We start from the raw sequence: 27,623 nt of genomic DNA, 5'->3' as shown, positions 1-27,623 counted from the left end.
TCAGGTGTCCAAAAATGAGTGAAAGCTTGCTGCTATCGTGTACAGAATTGGATTTGAGTTCAATGAAGGTTCTTCTTTATGGTAATCTGCATCTTCTTGGCATGTTATTATTCTTGCACTGTCATCATCGTCATGGTCTTCCATGTCCACTGGCAACAGTGCAACTGGATTTGCAGGACTTGCTCGTTGGATGATGATATTAGATGCCTCAAGAACAGTGGACCTCTTGACCACCAAGCAGGTGTCACTTGAGAGGCTCTGCTCACAGTCAGTGAAGTATGCAATGAATGCGTACGTCTGACCCAGTACGATGTTAGAAACAGCTATGACTGCCAGGTAGGTTGCCTTCACTGCTTGTAAACATGAAACCCATCCTAAGGCTACATTAAAAACACAAAATGCTGGCAGAACTCAGCAGGCCAGACAGCATCTATGGGAGAAGCTAGTGACTACGTTTCGGGCCGAAACCATTCATCAGGAGGGCTACCTAAGGCTACATTGTCCAATTTGGCAGAGTGATAACCGAAAGGCTGCCGTTGATCTCCATGTTCTTGAGTTAAAACTGCTGTCATGTAGCCACACTTCTTGTTGGCATACAGGAAAAAGGCAAGTCTGTGGTAAAGAAGGCAAGTAAAACTGGCATTTATTTCAGGGGAATAGAATATAAAAGCAAGGAGATAATGCTGAGGCTTCATTAGACACTGGTCAGGCTGCACTTGGAGTATTGTCAACAGTTTTGGCCCCGTATCTGGGAAGGATCTGTTGTCATTGGAGAGAGTCCAGAGGAGGTTCACAAGGATGATTCTGGGAATGAAGGGGTTAATGTAACACCTGTGTAGTACCGTCTTATGGTAGTCACTGCACTCTTTGAGAAAATCAAATTACACTAGGTGCTAGTAGGAAATCAGAAGATTCTAGGTGTGGGAAGGAGGCAGTGAATAGAAACCCTCACTTCTGGAGATGAGTTTTGTTTACAAGAAAAAAACAAATGTACTAAAATACTTACATGAGCAAGAACAATTCAAAATTCCAGCATTCTGTTTAGGTTCCAAATCTTAGACACCAAACTAAAACAAATTTCTTTTTAATTAGAATCAGTGAGATTCCTTTACTACTCTAATCTCTTTAATTAGATCTCGTGTTGTTTAAAAGTTTACAGACTAAACTTTCCTTTTTACTTTTCCCTAGTTAGTTAGAAAACCAAATGTAATTCCTATTCTCAAGTATTATAGTTAACTTCAGTTTCAGTTCCAGGCAGTATATCTACAAATTTAGATTCAAATTTAAAAATTATGTATGTACAGTTTAACTTTCATGACAATTCTCTAACATCACAACTTTTAAACAAAGTAAATCTCATTCAGTAACTTACCAAACTCTTTGCAAAAATAATTAGTTCTTGCCGAAAATCAAATTTGGATCCTTTGAATGAAAATAAACTGATACATCCAACCGTATTAAATCCACTGCGTCATTACACATTTCATTCCCGCGGTGGTTCTTCAGCTTGGGTGGCTCTTGGTTCATTGGATGAAATAGTTGATCATCCGCAACAAGTCAATTCACAAACTTGTACCAAAACTTGACCAAATTCCTTGGTATGATTTTACAGAAGTAATTCCCGACTGCTCTTAACAGTTCATGTCTAATTGTCGCTGTGTTTCTCTCTTTGTCCGCACTGCGTCAGCCACGTCTCTTCTCACATAGCGTTTTTTTCAAATTCTTTTTAATTGGTAGACCTTATTTTCATCCCCCCCTGGGTGGAACTTCCTAACATTACATCTTTGGGTTTAATGAACCTGGGTTACATTAACATATGAGAAACATTTCGCAGCTTTGGGTCTGTACAGTACTCAGTGGAATTTAGAAAAATGCAGGGGCATCTCATTGAAAACTACTTAATGTTGAAAGGACTTGATAAGGTGGATGTGGAGAGGATGTTTCCTGTGGTGGGGCTATCCACAACTAGAGGGCACAGCCTCAAAATTGAAGGGACACCTTTTAGAACAGAGGTAAGGAGGAATTTTTTTTTTAGCCAGAGTGGTGAATCTGGAATGCTCCGCCACAGACTGCAGTGGAGGCCAAGTGTGGGTATATTTAAGGTGGAAGTTGATCATTTCCTGATCAGTCAGGGCATCAAAGGACATGGAGAGAAGGCAGGTGTATGTGGTTGAGTGGGACCTGGGATCAGCGATGATGGAATGGCAGAGCAGACTCGATGGGCTGAATGGCCTAATTTTGCTCTGTCTTATGGTCTATTCCTAATGCATGCGCAGTACTTAAGAAATAGTATTTTAAAATTTGGAAAGCTTTCATCTGTTCTTCATTAAGAGTCACTGGGTCATCAGAGTGCTTGCTGCCTTTCAGCAGACTAGAGAAGTGTAGACGCTCTGTTGTAGTTAGAAACGTAGAAAACCTACAGCACATCACAGGCCCTTCGGCCCACAAAGCTATGCCGAACATGTCCTTACCTTAGAAATACTTAGGATTTAACCATAGCTCTCTATTTTTCTAAGCTCCATGTACCCATTCAGGAGTCTCTTAAAAGACCCTATCGTTTCCGCCTACACCACCGTCGCTGGTAGCCCATTCCACACACTCACTACTCTGCGCAAAAAACTTACCCCTAACGTCTATTCTGTACCTACTTCCAAGCACCTTAAAACTATGCCCTCTCATGCTAGCCATTTCAGCCCTGGGGAAAAGCCTCTGACTATCCACACGATCAATGCCTCTCATTATCTTGAACACCTCTATCAGGTCATCTCTCATTCCCCGTCTCTCCAAGGAGAAAAGGCCAAGTTCACTCAACCTATTCTCATAAGGCATGCTCCCCAATTTAGGCAACATCCTTGTTAATCTCCTCTGCATCCTTTCTATGGTTTCCACATCCTTCCTGTAGTAAGGCGACCAGAACTGAGCACAGTAATCCAGGTGGGGTCTGATCAGGGTCCTACATAGCTGCAACATTACCTCTCAACTCCTAAATTCAGTCCCATGATTGATGAAGACCAATGCATCGTAAACCTTCTTAACCACAGAGTGAACCTGTGCAGCAGCTTTGAATGTCCTATGGACTCAGACCCCAAGATCCCTCTGATTCTCTACACTGCCAAGAGTCTTGCCATTAATATTATGTTCTGCCATCACAGTTGACCTACCAAATGAACCACCTCACACTTATCTGGGTTGAACTCCATCTGCCACTTCTCGGCCCAGTTTTGCATCCTATCAATGTCCCGCTGTAACATCTGACAGCCCTCCACACTATCCACAACACCCCCAACCTTTGTGTCATCAGCAAATTTACTAACCCATTCCTTCACTTCCTCATCCAGGTCATTTATAAAAATCATGAAGAGTAAGGGTCCCAGAACAGATCCCTGAGGCACACCACTGGTCACCGGCCTCCATGCAGAATATGACCCATCTACAACCACTCTTTGTCTTCTGTGGGCAAGCCAGTTCTGGATCCACAAAGCAATGTCCCCTTGGATCCCATGCCTCCTTACTTTCTCAATAAGCCTTGCGTGGGGTACTTTATCAAATGCCTTGCTGAAATCCATATACACTACATCTACTGCTCTACCTTCATCACTGTGTTTAGTCAATCAGGTTCATAAGGTACGACCTGCCTTTGACAATACTGACTGTTTCTAATCATATTATGCCTCTCCAAATGCTCATAAGTCCTGCCTCTCAGAATCTTCTCCATCAGCTTACCAACTACTGAAGTAAGACTCACTGGCCTATAATTTCCTGGGCTATCTCTACTCCCTTTCTTAAATAAGAGAACAACATCCACAACCCTCCAATCCTCCAAAACCTCTCCTGTCCTCATTGAAGATGCAAAGATCATTGCCAGAGCTCAGCAATCTCCCTCATTGCTTCCCACAGTAGCCTGGGGTACATCCCATCCGGTCCCGGCGACTTATCCAACTTGTTGCTTTCCAAAAGCTCCAGTACATCCTCTTCCTTAATATCTACATGCCCAAGCTTTTCAGTCCGCTGTAAGTTATCCCTATAATCCCCAAGATCCTTTTCCATAGTGAATACTGAAGCAAAGTATTCATTAAGTACCTCTGCTATCTCCTCCAGTTCCATACACATTTATCAACTTGTCACACTTGATTGGTCCCATTTTCTCACATCTTATCCCCTTGCTCTTCACATACTTGTAGAGTGTCTTGGGGTTTTCCTGTCTGCCAAGGCCTTCTCATGGCCCCTTCTGGCACTCCTAATTTCATTCTTAAGCTCCTTCTTGCTAGCCCTATAATCTTCCAAATTCCTATCATTACCTAGTCTTTTGAACCTTTCATACGATCTTTTTTTCTTGACTAGATTTACAACAGCCTTTGTACACCACGGATCTTGTACCCTACCATCCTTTCCATGTCTCATTGGAACGTACCTACTCAGAACCCCACGCAAATATCCCCTGAGCATTTGCCACATTTCTTCGGTACATTTCCCTGAGAATATCTGTTTCCAATTTATGCTTCCAAGTTCCTGCCTGATAGCCTCATAGTTATCCTTACTCCAATTAAACGTTTCCCTAACTTGGCTGTTCCTATCTCCAATGCTATGGTAAGGAGATAGAATTGTAATCACTATCTCCAAAATGCTCTCCCACTGAAATGACCAGGTTCATTTCCCAATACCAGATCAAGTACAGCCTCTCCTCTTGTAGGCTTTTCTACATATTATGTCAAGAAACCTTCCTGAACATACTTAACAACTCCACCCCATCTAAACCCTTCACTCTGGGGAGATGCCAATCAATATTTCGGAAATTTAAATCGTTCACCACAACAACACTGTTATTATTACACCTTTCCAGAATCTGTCTCCCTATCTGCTCCTTAATGTCCCTGTTACTATTGGGTGGTCTATAAAAACACCCAGTAGAGTTATTGACCCCTTCCTATTCCTAACTTCCACCCACAGAGACTCTGTAGACAATCCCTCCATGACCTCCTCCTTTTCTGCAGCCGTGACACTATCTCTGATCAACGGTGCCACGCCCCCACCTCTTTTGCCTCTCTCCCTATCCTTACTGAAACATCTAAAGCCTGGCACTTGAAGTAGCCATTCCTGCCCCTGAGCCATCCAAATCTCTGTAATGGCCACAACATCATAGCTCCAAGTGCTGATCCACGCTCTAAGCTCATCCGTTTTATTCATAATACTCCTTGCATTAAAGTAGACACATCTCAAACCACTGGTCTGAGCACGTCCCTTCTCTGTCACCTGCCTATCCTCCCTTTCACACTGTCTCCAAGCTTTCTCTGTTTGTGAGCCAATCTTCCTTTCCTCTGTCACTTCAGTTTGGTTCCCACCCCCCAGCAATTCTAGTTTAAACTTTCCCCAATAGCCTTAGCAAACCTTCCTGCCAGGATATTGGTCCCCCTGGGATTCAAGTGCAACCCATCCTTTTTGTACAGGTCACATCTGCCCTAGAAGAGGTCCCAAAGTCCAGAAATCTGAATCCCTGCCCCCTGCTCCAATCCCTCAGCCAGGCATTTATCCTCCACCTCATTCTATTCCTATACTCACTGTCACGTGGCACAGGCAGTAATCCCAAGATTACTACCTTTGAGGTCCTGCTTCTCAACTCCTTTCCTAACTCCCTGTCATCTTCTTTCAGGACCTCTTCCCTTTCCCTACCTATGTCGTTGGTACCAATATGTACCATGACCTCTGGCTGTTCTCCCTCCCACTTCAAGATATCATGGATGCGATCAGAAACATCCCGGACCCTGGCACCTGGCAGGCAAACTACCATCCACGTTTCTTTTCTGTGTCCACAGAATCGCCTGTCTGACCCTCTAACTATAGAGTTCCCTATCACTGCTGCCTTGCTCTTCCTTTCCCTATCCTTCTGAGCTACAGGGCCAGACTCAACACACCTGGTGCAGATGTGGTTGTCTGGGAGACCGGGAGTCTCCAGGACCTCCCACATCTGACACCGAGCACAGAAAACCGGACTCACACACATTCCTTGTCTATATTCTAAACAGATAACCTACCTGGTCTCGACCCTTTATCACCGAAGCCCTGTTGAGCCAAAACCTTCCTACTCTGTCTCCCGCTCCTCTGACGCTCGCTCTGTAAATCTGTCTTCTTTTTAAACTCTTCCCACTGTTCTCACTGGCCGACCTCCACTTGCTTGCACAGTCGTGCCCTGTTCAAAAAACTGAAGAAATAGTTGCACAAATCCAGAAATGACTGAAGTTGCTGAATCGTTGTAGTGTAGTGATATGCTACACACAGCACTGAAATAACAACACGCAGTTGGTAAGTCGTTTCGAGACTAGTTTATTCAAACTTCGCGGCGCTGGCATTTAATCCCTAGCGCCCACCGTCTCTGGGTGGCAATGATGTCAGAGGTGCATTACCAAAGTCTGCCCCCGTACGCTGGCTATTTGTGAGCCGGTTCGCCTGCGCAGAAAGTGGGTTGCCACATAACCACCCCCCCCCCCCAGAACCGGCGATACACCCCCCCAATGTCCACAGTCTGGATCAGCCTCTGTTTGGGAGGTCTGCCTCTGCGCCGCGGTGCCTGAACGTCGACTGGCTGCGCTAAGTCCACATGGGCTCGTCTGAGTCGGTCCACCGTGAAAACCTCCTCTTTCCCCCCAATGTCCAGAACGTACGTGGACCCATAGTTGTTGATCACCTTGAACGGCCCCTCGTACGGCCGCTGTAGCGGTGCCCAGTGTCCGCCCCTTCGTACCAATACAAACTTACAGTTCTGCAGGTCTTTGGGTACTTGGGTCAGGGTCCGTCCGTGCTGTGAAGTGGGTATGGGGGCCAGGTTGCCGAGCCTCTCGCATAGTCTGTCCAGGACTGCTGCGGGTTCTTCCTTTTGCCCCGTAGGGGCTGGTATGAATTCTCCCGGGACGGCCAAGGGTGCGCCGTACACCAACTCGGCCGACGAGGTGTGCAGATCCTGTTTGGGTGCTGTGTGAATTCCAAGCAGGACCCAGGGAAGCTCGTCCACCCAGTTAGGTTCCCTCAGGTAGGCCATGAGTGCCGACTTCAAGTGACGGTGGAAACGTTCCACTAGTCCGTTCAGCAGTGGGTGGTAGGCAGTTGTGTGGTGCAGCTGCGTTCCCAACAGGCTGGCCACAGCCGACCAGAGGCTGGAGGTGAACTGGGCACCTCTGTCGAAGGTAATGTGGGCCGATACACCGAAGCGTGCTACCCAGGTTGCGATCAGTGCTCAGGTGCAGGAATCGGCAGATATGTCAGTGAGCGGGACCGCCTCTGACCACCTCATGAACTGGTCTACCATAGTTAGGAGGCACCGCGCTCCTTGGAACACTGGTAGGGGGCCCACGATATCCACATGAATGTGGTCAAACCTCTGGTGGGTGGGTTCGAACTGCTGCGGTGGGGCTTTAGTGTGCCGCTGTACCTTGGCTGTTTGGCACTGCGCGCACGTTCTGGTCCATTCACTGACCTGCTTGCGAAGTCCGTGCCATGCGAACTTGCTGGAGACCAGCCGGACAGTTGTCCTGATAGATGGGTGTGCCAAACCATGTATGGAGTCGAAAACTTGCCGCCCCCAGGCTGCCAGGATGATGGGGCGAGGTTGGCCAGTAGCCACATCGCACAGGAGGGTCCTCTCACCTGGGCCTACGAGAAAGTCCTGTAGCTGCAAACCCAAGACTGTGGTCCTGTAGCTGGGCATCTTGTCGTCTGCCTGCTGCGCCTCCGCCAGTGCTGCATAGTCCACCCCCAGGGACAGGGCCTGGACAGCTGGTCTGGAGAGTGCGTCCACCACGACGTTGTCCTTTCCCGAGACATGCTAGATGTCCATCGTGTACTCGGAGATGTAGGACAGATGTCGCTGCTGGCAAGTCAACCAGGGATCATACACCTTCGTGAACGCGAAGGTCAACGGTTTGTGGTCCAGGAACACGGTGAATGGCCTGCCTTCTAAGAAGTACCTGAAATGCCAGATTGCCAGATACAGTGCCAACAGCTCCTGGTCGAAAGCACTGTACTTGAGTTCGGGTGGTCGTAGGTGCTTGCTGAAGAATGCCAGGGGTTGCCAGCGCCTCTCGATGAGCTGCTCCAGCACCCCATCGGCTGCTGTGTCAGATGCGTCCACCGTGAGTGCGGTCGGAACGTCCGTTCTGGGGTGCACCAGCATCGCGGCACCTGCCAAGGCTTCCTTGGCTGTAACGAAAGCGGCCGCGGCCTCCTCGTCCCACGTAATGTCCTTGCCGTACAAGAGGCTGTCCTGGTGGCCAGCTGCCATAGTCATTAGCGGCAGCTGGCCCTGGCCCTTGCAGGGTGGGCGACAACGGCGGGCTTTTGTGCCCCACCGCTGGTGGTAGAAACACCACTGTTCACTGGCCTCCTCACTCCTGCCTCTGTGTTGTGCCTCTGCTGGGCCTGGTCTGGTCCGCTGTTGGGCGCGTGGCCTGGTAATCTGACCGACGGATGCCACGCTCTCCCTCTTGGCTTTCCACAGCACGTCTGCCCGGGCTGCCACCTTCCCGGGGTCGCTGAAATCTGCGTCAGCCAGCAGCAGATGTGTGTCCTCGGACAGTTGCTCTAGGAACGCTTGCTCGAACATGAGGCAGGGCTTGTGTCCATCAGCCAGGGCCAGCATCTCATTCATCAATGCTGACGGCAGTCTGTCTCCCAAACCGCCCAGGTGAAGCAGGCGGGCACCCCGCTCACGCTGTGAGAGGCCAAAGGTCCCAATGAGCAGCGCTTTGAATGCTTCATATTTGCCTTCTTCCGGGGGCGACTGTATGAAATCCGCAACCTGGGTGGCCGTCTCCTGGTCAAGGGCGCTCACCACGTGATAGTAACGCGTGGAATCAGAAGATATCTGCTGAATCTGGAACTGGGCTTCTGCTTGACTAAACCACACGCATGGTCGCAGCATCCAGAAAGTCAGCAGTTTCAGCGAAACTGTGTGAACAGATGAAGAGTCGGTCATCTTTGGTCCAAATCCCGTTTGGACCGTCGGGGTCACCAATGTAGCGATGTGCTACACACAGCGCTGAAATAACGGCACGCAGTCGGTAAGTCGTTTCGAGACTAGTTTATTCAAACTTCGCAGCACTGGCTTTTAATCCCTAGCGCCCGTCTTCTCCGGGCGGAAATGACGGCAGAGGTGCATTACCAAAGTCTCCCCCCACACGCTGGCTATTTGTGAGCCGGTTCGCCTGCGCAGAAAGTGGGTCGCCACAGTAGGTTATTTTGCTGATATAATGGCCTTTGTACATTCTTCAGTGACTTCTCGTTTCCCTCTGGAAATTTTCTGTCCCAAGTAAAGCTCTTCCTCTTATTTCAGTTGTGCTTTGTCAAAATTCACTTGGTGTCCAGTGAAGGCCTGATAATTGAAATAATTGCATCATGTTCATTTCCAACTAGTAAATTAACATATTGCTGCGAATGCCAGTTCCACTTATTCTGTTGGTGAACAGGTGTAGATAGTTGGTCCATCTGTACTGATCTTAAGCGGACGTTGATATCTCGCTCCACTCGTTTGGCAGTTTGCACCAGATCACTGTAGGAAAGGGCAGATTCACTCCAATGTGCTTTTGTTAGCTTCACCACTTTGACAACATCTAGTTTCAAACAATCCATGAAGGTCGACCTGAGGGGGCCATATGTGTATTCTTCAATTATTCCTTGAACTCCTGAGTAGCTGTTCCAAACTGCCTTGTTATGGTCTTCATATTCAGAAACATCCTGGAAGCCTTTGTCTGCAGTCATCCACTTTCCTCCAATCAATCTGTTTTGGGGATTGTCATTTTAACCATTTCTTAACTGCATCCCAACCACCTGATTATTCTCTCCTATACCATCTTCAACTCAATGTGTTATCTGTCTTATTTGTTGGGAAAACAGCATGGTAGTTAAAATTTGGATACCGTTATGTGGATGTAATTTGTAAATATTCTTAATTCATTGAAGTTCAGCCCAAATCTTTAAGCTTCCTTTTCTAGGATGTGGTATTTCTTTGAACAAATGGTTCAATTTGTTAATTTTTCCCAGTTCTGGTGGACCTCCTGTCTCCTTTCATAATCTCTGTTTTCATTCCCTTAATTTTTATTGGGACAAATCGTGGCATGGCTGTCAGACCAATTACCTCCTCACTGTCATCATTACTTAAGTCTCTGTTCAGTCAGTTTTGTATTCGTTTTGGAGTTCCTTGGCGTTCCCAAGGTGTCGTTGTTTCTAGGGATTATTCAGTATTGGCTGCTTTCCAACAAAGGGGACAGAATTGTTAACACTGGGCACTGGGCTGGCAGAACCTCCCACCAAAAGCTGTTAATGCACAGTGCAAATTTGTGTCAGATTGCTCTCTAAACCGATTATGGACTCATTCTTCAAGGACAACTTGCTCAGTTAACAAAGAGATTCATTTGCTAGTCCTTTTACTGTTTCTATCATACAGTTCCTTCACCATGTTACACATTTCTCCCTTTTAATTAGGTAAATTATTCCCGGTCCTCAGTTTACCGTGATTTAGTTCACTTTTATTTCCTAATTCAGCACATTCACGGTTAAATTCTTGTAGCTTGGCATGTCTACTTTTTTTCAGCTTTGACAAGTCTACTGGCTTACAGACTTTATTTTTCAACAGCATTAAGGATCTTACTCTATATTTTCTCAATTTTGGTTATTGTTTTAACTTTGAGGACACTTCACCAACATCAATCACAGTCGTTAGACAATATAATTATGGGGTTATAAGTTAAATAGAGCTTACAGCCTGAATATTTTTATTAGAGGTTACAGACCAGCTGCACCTAAAATTAAAGCTTATTAACCCAAAAATTATACTCGACCCAAAGTATTTTCAATAGCTTATGAGCCGAGAAGAGAGTTGCAACCCAGAATATTTAGCACAGATCCTCCACCAACAAAACAGTAAAATATAGTTTTCTTCTCACTCTTAAACTCCCTCTAGATGGTGTACTGAAGCAAAATCAGATGATTTCTCTGACAATTCAGGAATGGTGAAACTTCTTACCTCCACCAGTTAGGTGCACAGTAAAACTTCCTCTTTGAATTCTTCAAACTCTGTCTTTCCATGTAACCATCTCATGTTTGGATACCAAAAATTGAGGGAACTAGTTATTTTTTATTCCCTGGGTTCCTTTAGGAGTCCAATACTGAGTGAAAATTTGTTGCTTCATGATTGTTTATTTTAAAGTTTAAACAAAGGAGCAAGTACAGTGCATTTGAAAACGAGTGAGGAGGTAAGAAACAAAAATGGTGCCTTTACATAGACTGCCACTTTTATACTCAGAAAACACAAATTCCTGCGATAAGGAGGGACTAATTAAAAGGTGTCACAGCACTTGTGTAATGTGCTGACACATAGCCAATGAAATATGAAAAGGTGGTAACCCAATATGTAACTGCTATACTGCCTTTCCACCAATAGGTGACTAACATCATATATTATGAAAATATACAAGTTTCAAAAAGTGCAATTTGTGTGTTTTTCCCAGCTCAAGCTGGTTAAACATGAAGCACAGGCAGAGCCAAGCAAACTCATTTCTCAATTGCTAGGAACTTTTGGGCTATTCTAGCTGTGTTTAGCATTGTAGCTTTCTTGAGATTTACATAAACACTGCTGTGTTGGCCTAATTGTTTACTGCTACTCTGTAGTGCCTTTGGGATGATACCAGTTGCAGATATTACTATTTGGACTATGTATAACCTGTTCATGTTCCATAGTCTTTCAATTTCCTCATTTAATTCAGCATATTTCGGGTTTGCTGCTTCCTTTTTGACATCTAGTCTATTCAAATCGTGGGGATGTTTTCCGTGGAGGGTCATATTCTTTCATTGGTTAACTTTCTCTACTGTAGTGATGATTTCTTCATTTTTCTAGGTAGTGCTGTCATTTAAATTTTAGTGGTGTGCACGTGTGGAGAGCTGAATCCTGTTTTTGTTGATGAAAATATATCTTCAGAAGTTTTATCTGAATGTTGTGTAAATCTTTTATGTCTGTTATTCCCTCCTTCTGTGCTAGGTAGAGTTACTTTAAATGTGTTCAAGTGTACAGAGTATTTTCTAAAATTTGTCATTTCAGTTGTTATTTTTTTTTGTAAGTTTTCCAGATTGGTTTCGAACGAAGGCATTATGCCAAAAGAATACATTAATATAGGTATAGTGAAAGTGTTTATTGCCTTTGTTATATTTTTACTGTTCAGCTCTGTTCTTAAGCCTCGAAGTAAATTCTGTCCAAAGTTTTCCCTTTATTGCACTTATGATCTATTTTCTTTGCTTGTTGATGTCCCAAATGTTTGTATGTTCCATATTCAAGCAACACACACAAAATGCTGGTGGATGAAGGGTCTCTGCCCGAATCATCGACTGTACTTCTTCCTATAGATGCTGCCTGGCCTGCTGCGTTCCACCAGCATTTTGTGTGTGTTGCTTGAATTTCCAGCATCTGCAGATTTCCTCGTGTTCCATGTTCATCCAGGTTTTGTATTTTATTAGCCTATTGCACCCAAAGTTCGTGTTTATATATTTTGAAAATAATTCTGTTATTTTAATTGTTCTAGCTTTACTGATGAATGAGCATATAATTTCAAATTGTCCGTATATAGAAAGCGTGTCAAGGTATAATTCATTTTGTTGTTTCTGATTTGATACCCAATTTATTGTTGTTATTATTATTATTATTATTATTATATCGAATCTGCTGAAACTCCCAACAAAGTCTTGCTACTTTTGAGTGCATGGTTGTCATTCTACACAGAAATTTGGGAAGAGAGCATCACCAAAAAATAAAAGTGAAGTTATCTACTGGGTTAGGTAAACAGAAGGATTCAGGTTCAGATTCGTCGTAGTCATAGTACACAACAGCACAGAAACAGGTCCTTCAGTCTATCTGGTCTGTGGCAAACCGTCATATTACCGAGTCCCATTGATCTGAACCTGGACCATACCCCTCCAATCTAGATACGTATACAAAATTCTGTTTCTGATTTGATACCCAATTTTTGTCCGGTTCAGTAAATTAGTCTGTTAAAGCTAGACAAATCCATAGTGGGCTTACAGTCCTCCTGGAAATTATTAATTTTTATTTAATGGGGAGAAAAGTGGGCGGAGCTACGATGGCACTAGAGAGCGGCTTCTTCAAGTGCATCTGTGGAAAGAGCTTAATTTCTTCCTTTTAACGTCTCTTTTTTACCTTTTCAAGGTGGATGGGGTTCTGTAAGTGCCCTTGCACTCAGACTGCAGATCCTTATGGTGATGGTTGCAGCTCCCAAGGCTCACCGGCCCACTGTTTATCGATATCCCCCCCGAGGGCCACGAACGGCAGCTACAGTTCGGCTCCAGCCAGTTCACGTGGGACTTCACACTGGCCGCCGTAGCCCAACCGCTTCTGGGTGCGGATTTTTTGCGAGCTCACAGCCTACTGGTCGACCTGCCCAGGAAGAGACTGGTTCACGCCGAGACCTTTCAGACGTTCTCCCTGGGTGCAGCCCAGTTGCCAGCCCCTCACCTCGGCTCCATCACGCTGTCCGACAACGATTTCACCAGAGTCCTGGCGGATTTCCCATCGGTTCTGGCACTGCAGTTCGTGGCAGCCATGCCCCGACACAGCGTACAGCACCACATCCCGACCCAGGGCCCACCCATCCATGCCCGTGCTCGGCGGCTTCCCCTGGACAAGCTCCGACTGGCGAAGGAGGAGTTCAAGAGGATGGAGGAATTGGGGATCATCCGGCGGTCCGACAGCCCCTGGGCCTCCCCCCTGCACATGGTGCCAAAGCGACAGGGGGCTGGAGACCGTGCGGCGACTACCGCAGGCTGAACGAGGCTACAACACCAGACCGCTACCCTGTGCCACACATTCAGGACTTTGCAGCAAACCTGCACGGCGCACGGATCTTCTCCAAGGTAGACCTCGTCCGGGGATACCATCAAATCCCGACGCATCCGGACGACGTCCCCAAAATGGCTCTCATCACCCCGTTCGGCCTTTTCGAGTTCCTCCACATGCCGTTCGGCCTGAAGAATGCCGCACAGACGTTCCAGCGGTTAATGGACGCGGTGGGACGCGACCTGGACTTCGCATTCATCTATTTGGACAACATCCTCATAGCCAGCAGCAGTCGTCAGGAGCATCTGTCCCACCTCCGTCAACTCTATGCCCCGCTGAGTGACTACGGTCTAACAATCAACCCTGCCAAATGCCAGTTCGGGCTCGACACCATTGACTTCCTGGGCCACAGGATTACTAAAGACGGGGCAACCCCTCTGCCCGCTAAGGTAGATGCGGTCCGCCATTTCCCCCGACCCACCACGATCAAAGGCCTTCAGGAATTCGTAGGCATGGTCAAATTCTACCACCGCTTCCTCCCTTCAGCTGCCCGGATCATGCGCCCCCTGTTTGCCCTGCTGTCCGGTCCGGGCAAGGACATTGCCTGGGACGAGGAGTCCGCCATCGCTTTCATTCAAACGAAGGAAGCCTTGGCAAACGCCACGATGCTAGTGCACCCCAGAATGGACGTCCCTACCGCCCTCACAGTGGACGCATCTAATACGGCAGTCGGTGGGGTACTGGAGCAGCTCATCGCGGGCCGCTGGCAACCCCTGGCGTTTTTCAGCAAACACCTGCGGCCACCCGAGCTCAAATACAGTGCTTTCGACCGGGAACAGTTGGCGCTATACCTGGCAATCCGGCATTTCAAGTACTTTTTAGAAGGTAGGCCCTTCACCGCGTTCACAGACCACAAACCGCTTACCTTTACGTTCACGAAGGTGTCCCATCCCTGGTCGTCCCGCCAGCAGCGCCATCTGTCCTACATCTCTGAATACACGACGGACGTCCGGCACGTCTTGGGTAAGGACAATGTCGTGGCGGATGTGCTCTCTCACCCTAACATTCACGCCCTTTCCCCGGGGTAGACTTTGAGGCGCTGGCAGATGAGGAGATCCCGAGGTACAGGACCGCAGTCTCCGGTTTGCAGCTCCAGGACCTCCCCGTAGGCCCAGGTGAGAGGACCCTACTCTGTGACGTCGCCACCGGCCAGCCCCGTCCCGTCGTCCCGGCACCTTGGCGGCGACGTGTTTTCGACTCCATTCATAACTTGGCGCACCCCTTCATCAGGACAACCGTCCGGATGGTCTCCAGCAGGTTTGTTTGGCACGGACTCCGCAAGCAGGTCCGTGAATGGGCCAAAACGTGCATGTACTGCCAGACGGCCAAGGTGCAGCTGCACACCAAAGCTCTGCCGCAGCAGTTCCACCCCACCCACCGGCGTTTCGACCACATTCATGTGGATATCGTGGGCCCCCTGCCAGTGTCGCGCGGGGCGCGGCACCTCCTCACTATCGTGGACAGGTTCACAAGATGGCCAGAGGCGGTCCCACTCACCGACACCACCTCCGAATCTTGCGCCCGGGCACTGATCGCCACCTGGGTGTCCCGCTTTGGTGTACCGGCCCACATTACCTCCGACAGAGGCGCCCAGTTCACCTCCAGCCTGTGGTCAGCTATGGCCAGCCTTTTGGGGACACAGCTACACCACACCACTGCCTACCACCCACAGTCGAATGGACTGGTGGAGCGTTTCCACTGTCACCTAAAGTCGGCTCTCATGGCCCGCCTGAGAGGAGCTAACTGGGTGGACGAGCTTCCCTGGGTCCTACTTGGCATCCACACGGCACCCAAAGACGATCTGCACGCTTCGTCGGCCGAGTTGGTGTACGGCGCACCCCTGGTCGTCCCCGGGGAGTTCATACCAGCCCCTACGGGGCGAGAGGAAGAACCCGCAGCAGTCCTGGGCAGACTACGCGAGAGGCTCGGCAACCTGGCCCCCATACCCACATTGCAGCATGGGCAGAACCCGACCTGCGTACCCAAAGACCTGCAGAACTGTAAGTTTGTGTTTGTACGAAGGGGCGGGCATCGGCCACCGCTACAACAGCCCTACGAGGGGCCGTTCACGGTGCTCAGGAACAATGGGTCCACGTTCGTGCTGGACGTTGGGGGGAGAGAGGAGGTTTTCACGGTGGACCGACTCAAACCGGCCCATGTGGACTTGGCGCAACTGGTCGAGTTTCCGGCATCGCGGCGCAGAGGCCGACCTCCCAAACAGGGTCCGGCCCAGACTGTGGACATTGGGGGGTGTATCGCCGGTTCTGGGGGGGGGGGGGGTTATGTAGCGACCCACTTCCTAGCGCACTCGAACCGGCTCACAAATAGCCAGCGTGCAGGCACAAAGGCCAGGTCCGCAACAAAGGGAGAAAAGCCTGCGGGGGTTTGTGAGTATGTGTCTCTTAGAGCATCCGCGCCCGGGGAGGGCGGGATGAGGGAGGCTTTAAAGCAAGGCTGTGAAGCTCGAATAAAACATTCTTTGATTGCAGTTTACCGACTCCGTGTCGTTATTTTAGCGCTGCATGTAGCACACCGCTACAACCTCTCATTAACACACCATTGTCTTCTACAATTTCATTCTCCTACTAAATTGGATACATGCATAGCAAATAGCAAGCTCAAAGCTGACTACATAGTTTTGGTTACACAGCAAACAATTTTGGAGCAACTTTTATACTCCAATATATCCCCCCTTTGAGACCCATAGGGTCTCACACAGAGAAAGACTAAGAGTCCGCGCACAAAAGCCCTAATAAACTCAAGCACTTATTCCCAAATCTCGGGTTAAACTATAATTTTCTGCGCCAAGACCTCAAACTATTCTCTCCCTGTTACCCTGGGCCACTGAGCCAAAAACCTGTCCCTCTGTATCTGAGACAGGGAAAAAAAACTCAGAAGCCCTTACAATCTACTCCCACACTGTCGTTTTGCTCTTGTTCATCCTGCAGGTGTTGTAGGCTGTAACGATACATTTTCGGTGTTTTTTTCTCCACTAAGCTTGCTTCAGTAATTGCCACAAGCATCGGAAATTTGTTGCAGCACACACTACAAGAGACTTGAGACAAGGAAGAAAACAGCACAGCACAAGCGCACAGCTCAACAATACAATACTGACAGTTATTGCTATTTTAGTCAGCCATGCTCCCCATCCTCCGAGTCTACTTTCCAACCAATCAAAGAACTGATGTCCGAACCCTACATTCTGTGCGCATACCCCCTCGCACTGTGACAAGACAAAGTCCACTGAAAGCTGTAAATAAGGTGACCAAAATCCATCCTTCTTTATTTTCTTTATCACTTCCCCCCTCGCACAATGGTCAATCCCATGCACTTCTGAAATCAGAATCGTCAGTAGAGGGGTGGGCGCTACCAACAAACCGTCTTCCATGCTCCACAAGCCTTCCGGGTTCTGCTTGGCCCCTCTTCGTCTCCACATTGTCCCTTCTGCCAAAGTTGCCTAACCTTGTATTTCAATTAGGTCCTCTACCACAGGTTCTGGAGTTAGGCTTACCTGGGGGGCAATGACAGCTGATCTACATCCGGACGCTTTTCTGGCTGCCTCGTCCGCAGCTTGATTTCCCTTTGTTATTACATCATTTCCCTTTTTATGTGCCTGGCATTTTACTATAACCAATGCTTTAGGTTTCATCGTGGCTTTTATTAAGTCTAGAATTTGCTGACAATGTTGTCTGGGATCTCCACTGCTTTTTTAAAAACCTCCCTGTTTCCACACTGCCCCGAACAAATGGCATATTCCATGAGCATATGCCGAATCAGTATAGATGTCTACTTCCTCACCTTCCATCATTTCACACACAGCTGTCAGGGCTTTGATTTCTGCTAGTTGGGCGGAACACGGTTGGGGACAGGACTCCATCCTAATAATCTTATAGCTCGACTGATCCTGCTGCACTACTGAGAACCCTGCATGATTTCCATCGTAATCCCTCTAACAAGAGCCATCTACGAACAGAACCTTTTTATCTGCATCCTCTAGTGGTTCTGACCGTAAATCTACTCTCAATTTGGCAAATGCCATGGTCTTCCCTACACAATCATGGGGTTCTCCTTCATAGCCCAAAGGGACAAAATCAGCTATATTACTGGTAGTGCATCTCTGTATAGTTATGTCTGGAAATGTCAATAGCATCTGATACGCTGCTATCCTGGCTGGCATCAGCACAAATTTCCCTCTTTCCAGCAATTCTGCTACTTTGTGGTGTGTGTACAGAGTCACAGGATAGCCCAGGGTTACAGATGATGCCTTTTCATATGCATAGTACAGCGCCGCCAATCCCTGATAACAGGGTGGATACCCCTGAGCCACCTCATCTAGTCTTGTACTGTAGTATGCTATCGGCTGCTTTGCTTTTCCTGTGCCTGTCTCTTGTGTTAGAACCGCTGTGACATAACCCTCCTGTCGGTTGGATACATACAAATGAAAAACCTTCTCGTAGTCAGGCAAAGCTAATACTGGTGCTGACTGCAATTCCTGCTTAATAGTATTGAAAGCTATCTCCACCTCTTCATTCCACTGTAAGCCGTTCTTCAAATTTGTATGTCCTGCTTCTTTCATTATCTTTCTCAAAGGTGCCACAATCTCAGCATATTCTCCTATCCAATCTGAGCTGTACCCTGCCATTCCCAAAAACGTCATAATCTGCCCTACAGTCTGGGGTTTTGGGGCCTTAGTTATTGCCTCAATCTGATCTGGTGCTATCGCCTTCACTCCCTTGGATATTACCCTGCCTAAGTACTCCACTTGCTGCGTGCAAAATTGCAGTTTCTTTTTGGATACTTTATGTCCTCCATGCGCTAGCTTCTCTAACAGAGTTATAGTGTCCTGCTCACACTGTTCCTCGCTGTGGGAGCAAATCAACAGGTCATCCACATACTGTAACAATGTACTTTCCAATGGTATGCCCTCTAGGTCTGCCTTCAACACCTGATTAAAAACATGTGGTGAATGTTTAAACCCTTGCGGCATTCTGGTATAGGTATACTGAGCACCTCTGTAAGTAAATGCAAACAGATACTGACACTGGTCGGCCAGAGGAATGCTGTAGAAAGCTGAACACAAATCAATCACTGAAAAGTAACTTGCTTCTGGTGGAACATTAGTCAAAAGCGTGTGTGGGTTGGGGACTACCACTGGCCAGTCCTCTACCACATCATTTACCGCTCACAAATCATGCACCAATCTCCACTTAGATTTATCTGCTTTTAAGACCGGCAGCAATGGGGTATTGCATGGACTGTTTGTTCTTTTAAGCACTCGTATTTCAAGCAACCCCTGCACTGTCGATGCTATTCCCTCTTCTGCTTCTGGTCTTAGTGGGTATTGTGGTCTCCTGGGTGGAATTGCTCCTTTTTTCAGCCTTATTTCCACCGGACTAGCTGTTTTTATTTTCCCTACGTCCGTGTCATGCTGTGACCACAGAATAGATGGCAACTCATCTAACCTTCTATCTTTCTGCTGGCCTCTTTCCTTTCCCAGCAATGGCATGTGTGGTTAGGGAGTTATTTCGACCTCTCTCACTGTCCCTACCATGTCTACACTTACCATTATTTTAATGCAATTGTTGTCTTCTGATATCCACACCTCTGGCGTGATTTCCCTCCACACTGTTACGGTTTCAGCACTCTTAACTAGGGGTCCTAAGTCTTTAGACTGATATCCCTTATTTACCAACAACGTCACGTGGGGCACAGCCTCCGATATCCTGTACCATTTTTCTAAAAAGGTGTTCCACTTAACTTGTAAAGCTGCCCCTTGCTTTCCAATTATCACAGCCTCCCCTTCCAGGTGGTGTTGGGTACATGCCTCCAGGTGCCATTTCTCCTCTAACTCCCTGTTCTGAGTCTCGTCAAAAATCACTGTACAATGTAGCTCAGATTTGGGCATTACAGCCCTGGGTAATATAGCTTGCACGCCCTTTTTCCATTTTTCCCAGGTTTCCTGAATCTGATCTGCGATGTCTCCTATCCAAAAGACATTAGCCTTCTTGTCTTCTCGCACTATCAATTGAGCCCCTGCTCTTTCCACACTCAGCCCATTTCTGGTGCATTCTAATTTTAATTCCAGTTTCAATAAGGCATCTCTGCCTAACAAATTAATCGGAGTTCCTTTAAATACTAGCACCGGCAAAACAATTCCTTTATTTCCCATTCTCAACCGCACTGGAGCCATGCACTGTGTCAACTGTGTTTTCCCCGAGAACCCTACCGTCTTAATAAACTTTCCTGACATGGGAAGGTGAAGGGCATACTGTGGCTGTACACAAGTGTACGTGGCTCCAGTATCTATCAGCATTGGTGTCAGTTGCCCTTCTAACATAACCTGAACAATGGGTTCCTCATCTGCCTCCCTTTTTATCATTGGGTAATGTCCCTTCCCACTCAAGTTCTCGGGGCACCCCTAATACCTCGCATAGGGGTTCACAGGTCCGCTTGGGCCTGTGGGGGCTGGTCCTTGGCTAAACTTTAGTTCCCTTCTTATCGGTTCCTGCTGGTGTGTGACAGGCCATGGTGTAAACGGACAATCTCTTCTCATGTGACCTGGCTGATTACATCCCCAGCACAATCTCTCTACCTCTCTTTCCCCCCGTTTCCTCACTGGTCCCCTCTGCCCATAGCTCCTCTGTCCCCCTCCTTGGGACTTCCAGTCCTGTCTGGGCTGTTTGAATTTACCGTAGATGTCGGATTATAAGCCGCTACTTTTTTCCCACATTTTGAACAGCTTTGAACACTGCGGCCTTTAATACGGTGCGGCTAATGCATGATTTTTTTTCATGCCGCCAAAAACATTTTGCCTCGTAACAGTAGACCAATAAAATTGATGAGTAGTTCACAGAGGTCCAATGAAATTGTATGATAAATCAAGCGCACTTTCACAATTAAATTATTGTAAATCAGTCATTTGTACTCACCCTCATCAACATGGAAAACACTCGAAGAAAAGCATTGTGCTGCCTTTATGGCAGTTATTTAGTTTATAATATTTTCACTTAGTAATTAATTTGTTAGTAATTTCTAATTAAAGTTAGAAGTGTTTTAACTATATTTGTTTTCTGTACTACATCGCGGGATGCTATGACGTCACACCCGGTTTCGCCGCGTCTTGTGGGAAATACCGGTTTGCGATAAACGGGAAGGCGGGGGGCGAGCGGCATTAGATCTGAGCGAACGCTGCTTTTAAGTTAAAGGCGATCAATAACTTTTCCTGGTAGGCTGCAGTATATATATTTTTTACCAGTCGTTAGGAGATATTGGAATGTTGTTCAGTAAAAAAGTATACGCAACGTATATTTAAAAGTAGCCGCGTTACAGGCACGGTTCGAAAAAAGCATTTGCAATATGTATTTGTTTATGTTACCATATGGATTTAATTAAAAGTTAAAAAATCCTCACGTGTAATATCTTTCTGTGTAAATATCTCATATTACAACGTGGGACACCTGCGGCCTAAAATCCGGCGCGGCCTAAAATCCGGTGCGGCTTGTACAAGTACAAAATTGATTTTCTTTCTAAAATTAGAGCCAGCGGCTTTTAATCAGGTGCGCTCTGTAGTGCAAAATCTACGGTAGTCTGTTCCTGATAGGGCATTTGTGGGAATGCTCCTCCAAAGACGTTGATTATTGGCATGGGGTTTTCCGGCCCTTGTCTTACAGTATGATCGGTTCCTCCATATAGCGGTGCTTCATCCAGTTCGATGGCTGTACTCGGACCGGTGGTTGCTGGCAGCATCTTTTTGCTTTTCTCTTTTTCCTTTTTGAGTTCTTCGAGCTGCATTTGTATTAACTTTCTTTGCACCTCTTCCTGCTGCTCAGCCAACCTTCGTTTGTCTTTCCGGTATTTCTCAACCGCATGGACTACGTGGTCTCTAAATTCTTGTGGGGTCATTGACGTCAGCCCAACTACTTCCTCCAGTTTGGATTTTACTTGCGGAGGCATTGCATCCAAAATGCTATGTCGGAACAGTGTGGTGATAAATAAGCTATTTTCCACCTCTTGCTCAGTCTCCAGTCTCCACCTTTTCAACTGGTTTTCTACGTAGGCTGCTGGGTTTTCAGTGTCTCCCAGTGGATCCCGCTTTAAGGCTTTGGGGTCCACTTGGGGTGGATAAAACTTCCTGAGGACCTGCCATACCCTCTGCCTCACTCTGTCAAACCCGTCTCCATCAGTTCTCGGGTCATTCGAGTTTACTATGCCAGCCATTTCCATTAGTTTGTTAAATTTGGAGGTTCCCATCAACCTTATCAATAGTGCCTTCAAATCTCCCATAGTCAATAATCGTCCCGCCGTTTCTTCTTCAAAGGCTCTATTCCATTTCCCTGCTCCTTCATGTAGATTGGGCAGAGTGTTTTTCAGCCCTTCTAGGTCCTGGGATCCCCAAGGGATGTACTGCACTTGTCCTGATCCTTTAACTAACAACGGCATCATTCTTCCTCCTTCTTCCCACCTGCCCTGGCTCTCCTCCTTGCCTGACTCCCCATCTGTCTCAGGGTATGTCTTTACTGCCTCCCACACAAATTTCTCCGGGATCCTCTTCTTCCCTCGGTCTCCCTGTGGAGTCCTTCCTTTCTGTCTTGATTCAATACTTGGTTGGCCCCTGGAGTATTTTTCGCATCTCCTCTGGCAATGCCCTCTCAGTAACTTATCTAGCTCTCTCTCTACTTCCGCAAGTCGCTCCCCTACCGCCTCCTTCTGCTCTTCTAGGCTTCTGCCTCCTACCTCTTCCCCACAAATTCTCACATCCTCTCTCTCTCCACTTAACTCTTGCTCCTCCAATGAGTCACCTTCTCTTTCTTCCTGTCCGTGTCTGTACACCTGTGGCAGGGACTCCTCATGATCCTTACTCGTGCTTGATTCCCTTCTCTTTTGTGTTTCTCCAAGACTCTCATCTCCTATCTTTTTTCCACTTCCTCTTGAATGCCTCATCTCTTCCTGCCCTGATGAGCCACTTTCTTTTCTAGTCTGTTTATTTCTATGGTATAACCGATACTCCTCATACTCCTTTTCCTCTCTCAAGTATTTCATTCGTTCAATCTCTTCTTTCATTTCTCTCTTTGCCTGTTCCACCTTTATCCTTTCTGCCTGTATCTCTTTCCATATCGCCGCTTTTTCCTTCTCATATTGTCTTTTTTCCTTCTCATTATCCCAAACTTGTACTTCTCCCTGCATGTTTACTGTTCCCGTCAGCAGGGGGCACTGCTTAGGGGTTCCTTCCTCATTATAGGGAGGGGGCTTTTCTGTTTTTTCCACATCCGGGTATGGAGCTGAAGCCAGCTTCTCACTGTACCCTCCTCTCTCTCTAACAGGCTGTTTCTCCAGCACCTTAGTGTCTTCCTTGCTTGTAATCAATATTCTACCTGTCCTCCTCAGCCTTTCTCCCTCCGTTCTGAAGGAGTTTTAGCACTTCCATTTCTCGTTTTCTTTTTTGCCCTCTTTTCTTAGATTTATCTTTTGGTTTGTAATTTTTAATTAGTGCCTCCATTTCTTTGCACAAGCTTACATCAAATGTTCCTTCTCTTGGCCATTTTTGTGACCAGGTTTTTGGTTCTCTTTTCCCATTTTTCTGAAGTTTTTGTGATCTCATATTTATTTACTGGGATTTTTTTTGCTCAGAATCTCTACTGCCGTTCCTCTACCTGTCATGTTATTCTCTCTTTTTAAGGTATTTCAGAGATTCACAGTTCGTTTACAGGATAATATTATTTACTCTAATTCTATGCCTAGTCTATTGTCTATCTACCAGCACTTTAAACTATATATTGGACTGTCCTTGTTTCCTATTCTGTTCTGCCTGTACAGACCTCTACTCAGAGCGGTATCCACAGAACTTTCTCTTTGCACCTCGTCTATTCAGACCCTTATCTCTTAAGGCGGTATCCACGAGGATTTTCTCTATTTTTCCTTTCCCTGCCCGTTCAGACCTTCATTTCATACGAAGCGGTATCCACAGGGACTTACCAACACCACGTGGAATTTTTCTTCACTTCACTTCTTATTAGCTTATTTGTACTTACCCTCACTGCAGTGTTCTTGATCAATCCTCTGAGCCTCCTGTTAACCCCCAATTCTGCCAGGTTCTTTGGACCGGAGAGACCCTTCGGCAGTGGTTCCACACTCCTGAGACTCCAAGACCTCCCCAAAACCAACAGAATTCTTAGTCCAAATTGTTGCAAAAAGTGCTTACCTTTTGTTTGGGTGCACCCTTAATTCTGTTAGCCTTGTGGGGGTCCCTAGAGGACTGGGAAGCATCCCCAATCTGCCGTTTCCTTTCCGCAGGTCTCTTTCCGGTCCTGTCACGGTCGCCAATTTTGTCGTGGTTTCTCGTGCCCCACAAATGACCAGGAGACGCAGAAGATTCTTCAAGAAGTATTAAACTTTAATTTGCAAATCAAAGCTGAGACAGTCATTGAGCGAGTCGCTGATTGCCCACCGATCCTTGTACATAGCATTTTTTATAGCAATCTCCTGGTTTAGTTGCATTAGCATATCCAATCGGTCTATAGTTGTGTATCACAAGCACATCCGCCGCTATTGTTTCTACCCATTGACTTAATCATGTTCTAATCTACATCTCTTAGCTACCTCTCATTAACACACCATTATAATCTACATCCTTAGCTAGCCTCTCATTAACACCCCATTATCTTCTACATTCTTAAGATTTCATTCTCCTACTAAATTGGATACATGCATAGCAAATAGCAAGCTCAAAGCTGACTACATAGTTTTGGTTACACAGCAAACAATACAACTTTTATACTCCAATACCATCAAACTGCCTAGTCCCATTGACCAACACCCAGACCATAGCCTTCCATACCCCTCCCATCCATGTACCTATCCAAACTTCTCTTAACTTTTGAAACCACACTCACATCCACCACTTCTACGGGCATTTCATTCCATGCTCTCACCATCCTTAAACATTTCATCTTTCACCTTTCACCCATAGTTCTAGTCTCACCCAAACTCAGTGGAAAAAGCTTGCTGACATTTACCAATATCCCTCATAATTTTGTGTTCCTCTATCAAATCTCCCCTCATTCTCCTACACTCCAGGGAATAAAGCTCTATCCTATTCAACCTCCCTATAACTCACTTCCTCAAGTCTGGGCAACATCCTTGTAAATTTGCTCTGCATTCTTTCAATTTTATTGATATCTTTCCTATTGGTAGGTGACCAGAACTGCACACAGTACTCCAAGGTAGGCCTCACCAATGTCTTATACAATCTTACCATAACATCCCAACTCCTGTACTCAGTACTTTGATGTATGAAGGCCAATGTGGCAAAAGCCCTCTTAATGAGCCTATTTATCTGTGATGCCACTTTCAAGGAATTATGGATCTGTTTTCCTAGATGCTTCCATGTCCATGCTCCTCAGTGCCCTATTGTTCACTATGTAAGCCTAGCTTGTCCTCCCAAAGTGTAACATCTCACACGTCTGCATTAAATTACATTTGCCAATTTTCAGCCCGTTTTTCCAGTTGGTCCAGGTCACGCTGCAAGCTTTGATAGCCTTCCTGACTGTCCACTACACCTCCAATCTCAGATTCATCTATTTATCACGTGTACATCAAAACATACAGTGAAAAGCAGAGTCCTGCCAAAGGGTCTCGGCCCGTAACGTTGACTGTACCCTTTTCCATAGATGCTGCCTGGCCTGCTGAGTTTCTCCAGCATTCTTTGTGTGTGGCTCGGATTTCTGGCATCTGCAGATTTTCTCTTGTCAGTGAAACACATCGTTTGTGTTAACGACTAACACAACTCCTGGATGTGGTAGGGGCAGCCTGCTAGTGTTGTCACACATCCCAGTGCCAACATATAGCATGCCCACAATGCTGAGCAGATCAACGCAAGTAACAGCAACAGCAGCAAGGTAAAACAAGAGCAAAACAAACCCACTCATACGCACACAGCCAGGCCTCCACTCCCAGAGCAGATGGGGGTCGCCATGCAGTGGTTCCAGTGGGGCGTGAGTCACCCAGCCGAGACTCTCAAAAGTCTGTAGAGTTGAGGTGTGGCCATGCTCCTCACTGTTCACTATCCTCACCATCTTCTTCCTCCTCGGAGCTGCAGACAACATGGACAACTTGCTTGTTGGGATCTCTCAGGAGAGGTGCTTGCCCTTGTCCAGCTTCATGCAGATGTTGATGAGACGTTGAAGGATGGACCAGGTACTCTCCACGCTCAGGTTAACCTGCTGGAGTGGATGGCTTCATGGCCACATTTGCAGACAACACAAAGACAGGCATGCTCAGGGAGCAAGAAGTCTGCGGAAGGATTTGGACAGAAAAGGAGGATAGGCAAAGAAGAGACAGTTGGAAAATAGTGTAGGAAAATGTATAGTCGTGCACTTTGGAGAAGGAATAAAGGTGAAGTCTATTTTCTAATTGAGGAGCAAATCCAGAAATCAGAGCTACAAAGGGTCTTGGGAGTCCTTGTGCAGGATGCTTTGTAGGTTGAATTGGTAGAAAGGAAGGTAAATACAATGTTAACATCATTTTGAGTTGACTAAAAGCGAGGATGTAATGCTGAGGCTTTATAAGGCATTGGTTGGACTGCATTTGGAGTACTGTGAGCTGTTTTGGGCACATACCCAAGAAAAGATGTGCTGGCATTAGAGATGGTCCAGATGAGGTTTACAAAAATTATCCAGGAAATAGAAGGGTTCACGTATGAGTGTTAGACGGCTCAGGGCCTGTGCTCGATGGGGTTCAGAAGAATCAAATATTGAAAGGCCAAGACAGGTTAGACATCGACGGGAATTTTCCAACAGTGAGTGAGTGTAGGATCAGAGGGCATATAGATATGAAATTTCTTTAGTCAAAGGGTGGTGCATCTGTGGAATTCATTGGCACATTTGACAATGGAGGTCAAGTTACTGGGTATATTTAAAGCAGAATTTGATAGGTTATTAATTAGTGAGGGTGCCAAAGGTTAGGGAGAGAAGGCAGGAGAAAGGGGTTGAGAGCCATGATGGAATGGCACAGCAGACGTGATGGGCCGAATGGCTTAATTCTGCTCGTACTGTATGTTTTCTGATCCAACTCATTGGGCTTGAACTGCTGCCTGACCAGGGTGACATAACAGGAATCAGGACACGTAGCCTAGTTTGAGATATTCTGATCCAGGCCACAAATCACAGCAGGTCCATTGAGCCAGCTCGTAGCTGTTGTTCTTCAGCTCAGTGGCAAAGCCAGGTTCCCTCTGTGAGTCCAGTTTCTGAAGCCAATCCACACCATTGCAGTATTGTAAGTTGCACTCATTTGGGTCTTAATACTGATGATTGATACTTCACCACTGGCACCTGTCACGACACCATCAGGTCAAGGTCAGCTCCTAGTTTCCACCTTTACCTGTATCCCACCGGAACCAGCTCATCCTCCACAAAAGGGTTTGGATTTGAGAACTTGTACTTCTCAGTGCCCATCTTCAAGCATTGCTGGGAGAAGATGTGTCTGATATAGGTGGCCTCCCTGGGAAGATTACGGGGAGAGCTGTAAGAATTCCGTTCATCTTGAGGGGGCTCGTTCACAGTCTCACTGACCATCAGTAGGTCGGAGTCAAAGTGGTCACGTTTTATCAAATAGAAGCTTGGAACCGACTCACTGTACAATATCGCAGGAGTACACAGATCTGGTGCAGAGCATCAGTGTGGTTAGTATGCTGTCCCTGGCAAGTATGTACATTTCCCTGAGTCATGGCAAACTTGTGAATTAC

General features: G+C 46.7%; 1 pseudogene; it reads right to left on the bottom strand.

Annotated features, from left to right (window-relative positions):
* On the bottom strand, positions 1–27,623 carry LOC140742089 (eukaryotic translation initiation factor 3 subunit D-like; annotated as a pseudogene).

Source organism: Hemitrygon akajei, chromosome 19, assembly GCF_048418815.1.
Source record: "Hemitrygon akajei chromosome 19, sHemAka1.3, whole genome shotgun sequence".
Taxonomy (NCBI): domain Eukaryota; kingdom Metazoa; phylum Chordata; class Chondrichthyes; order Myliobatiformes; family Dasyatidae; genus Hemitrygon; species Hemitrygon akajei.
Note: the sequence above shows the minus strand (reverse complement) of the source record. Positions and strands in the feature narration are given on the sequence as shown.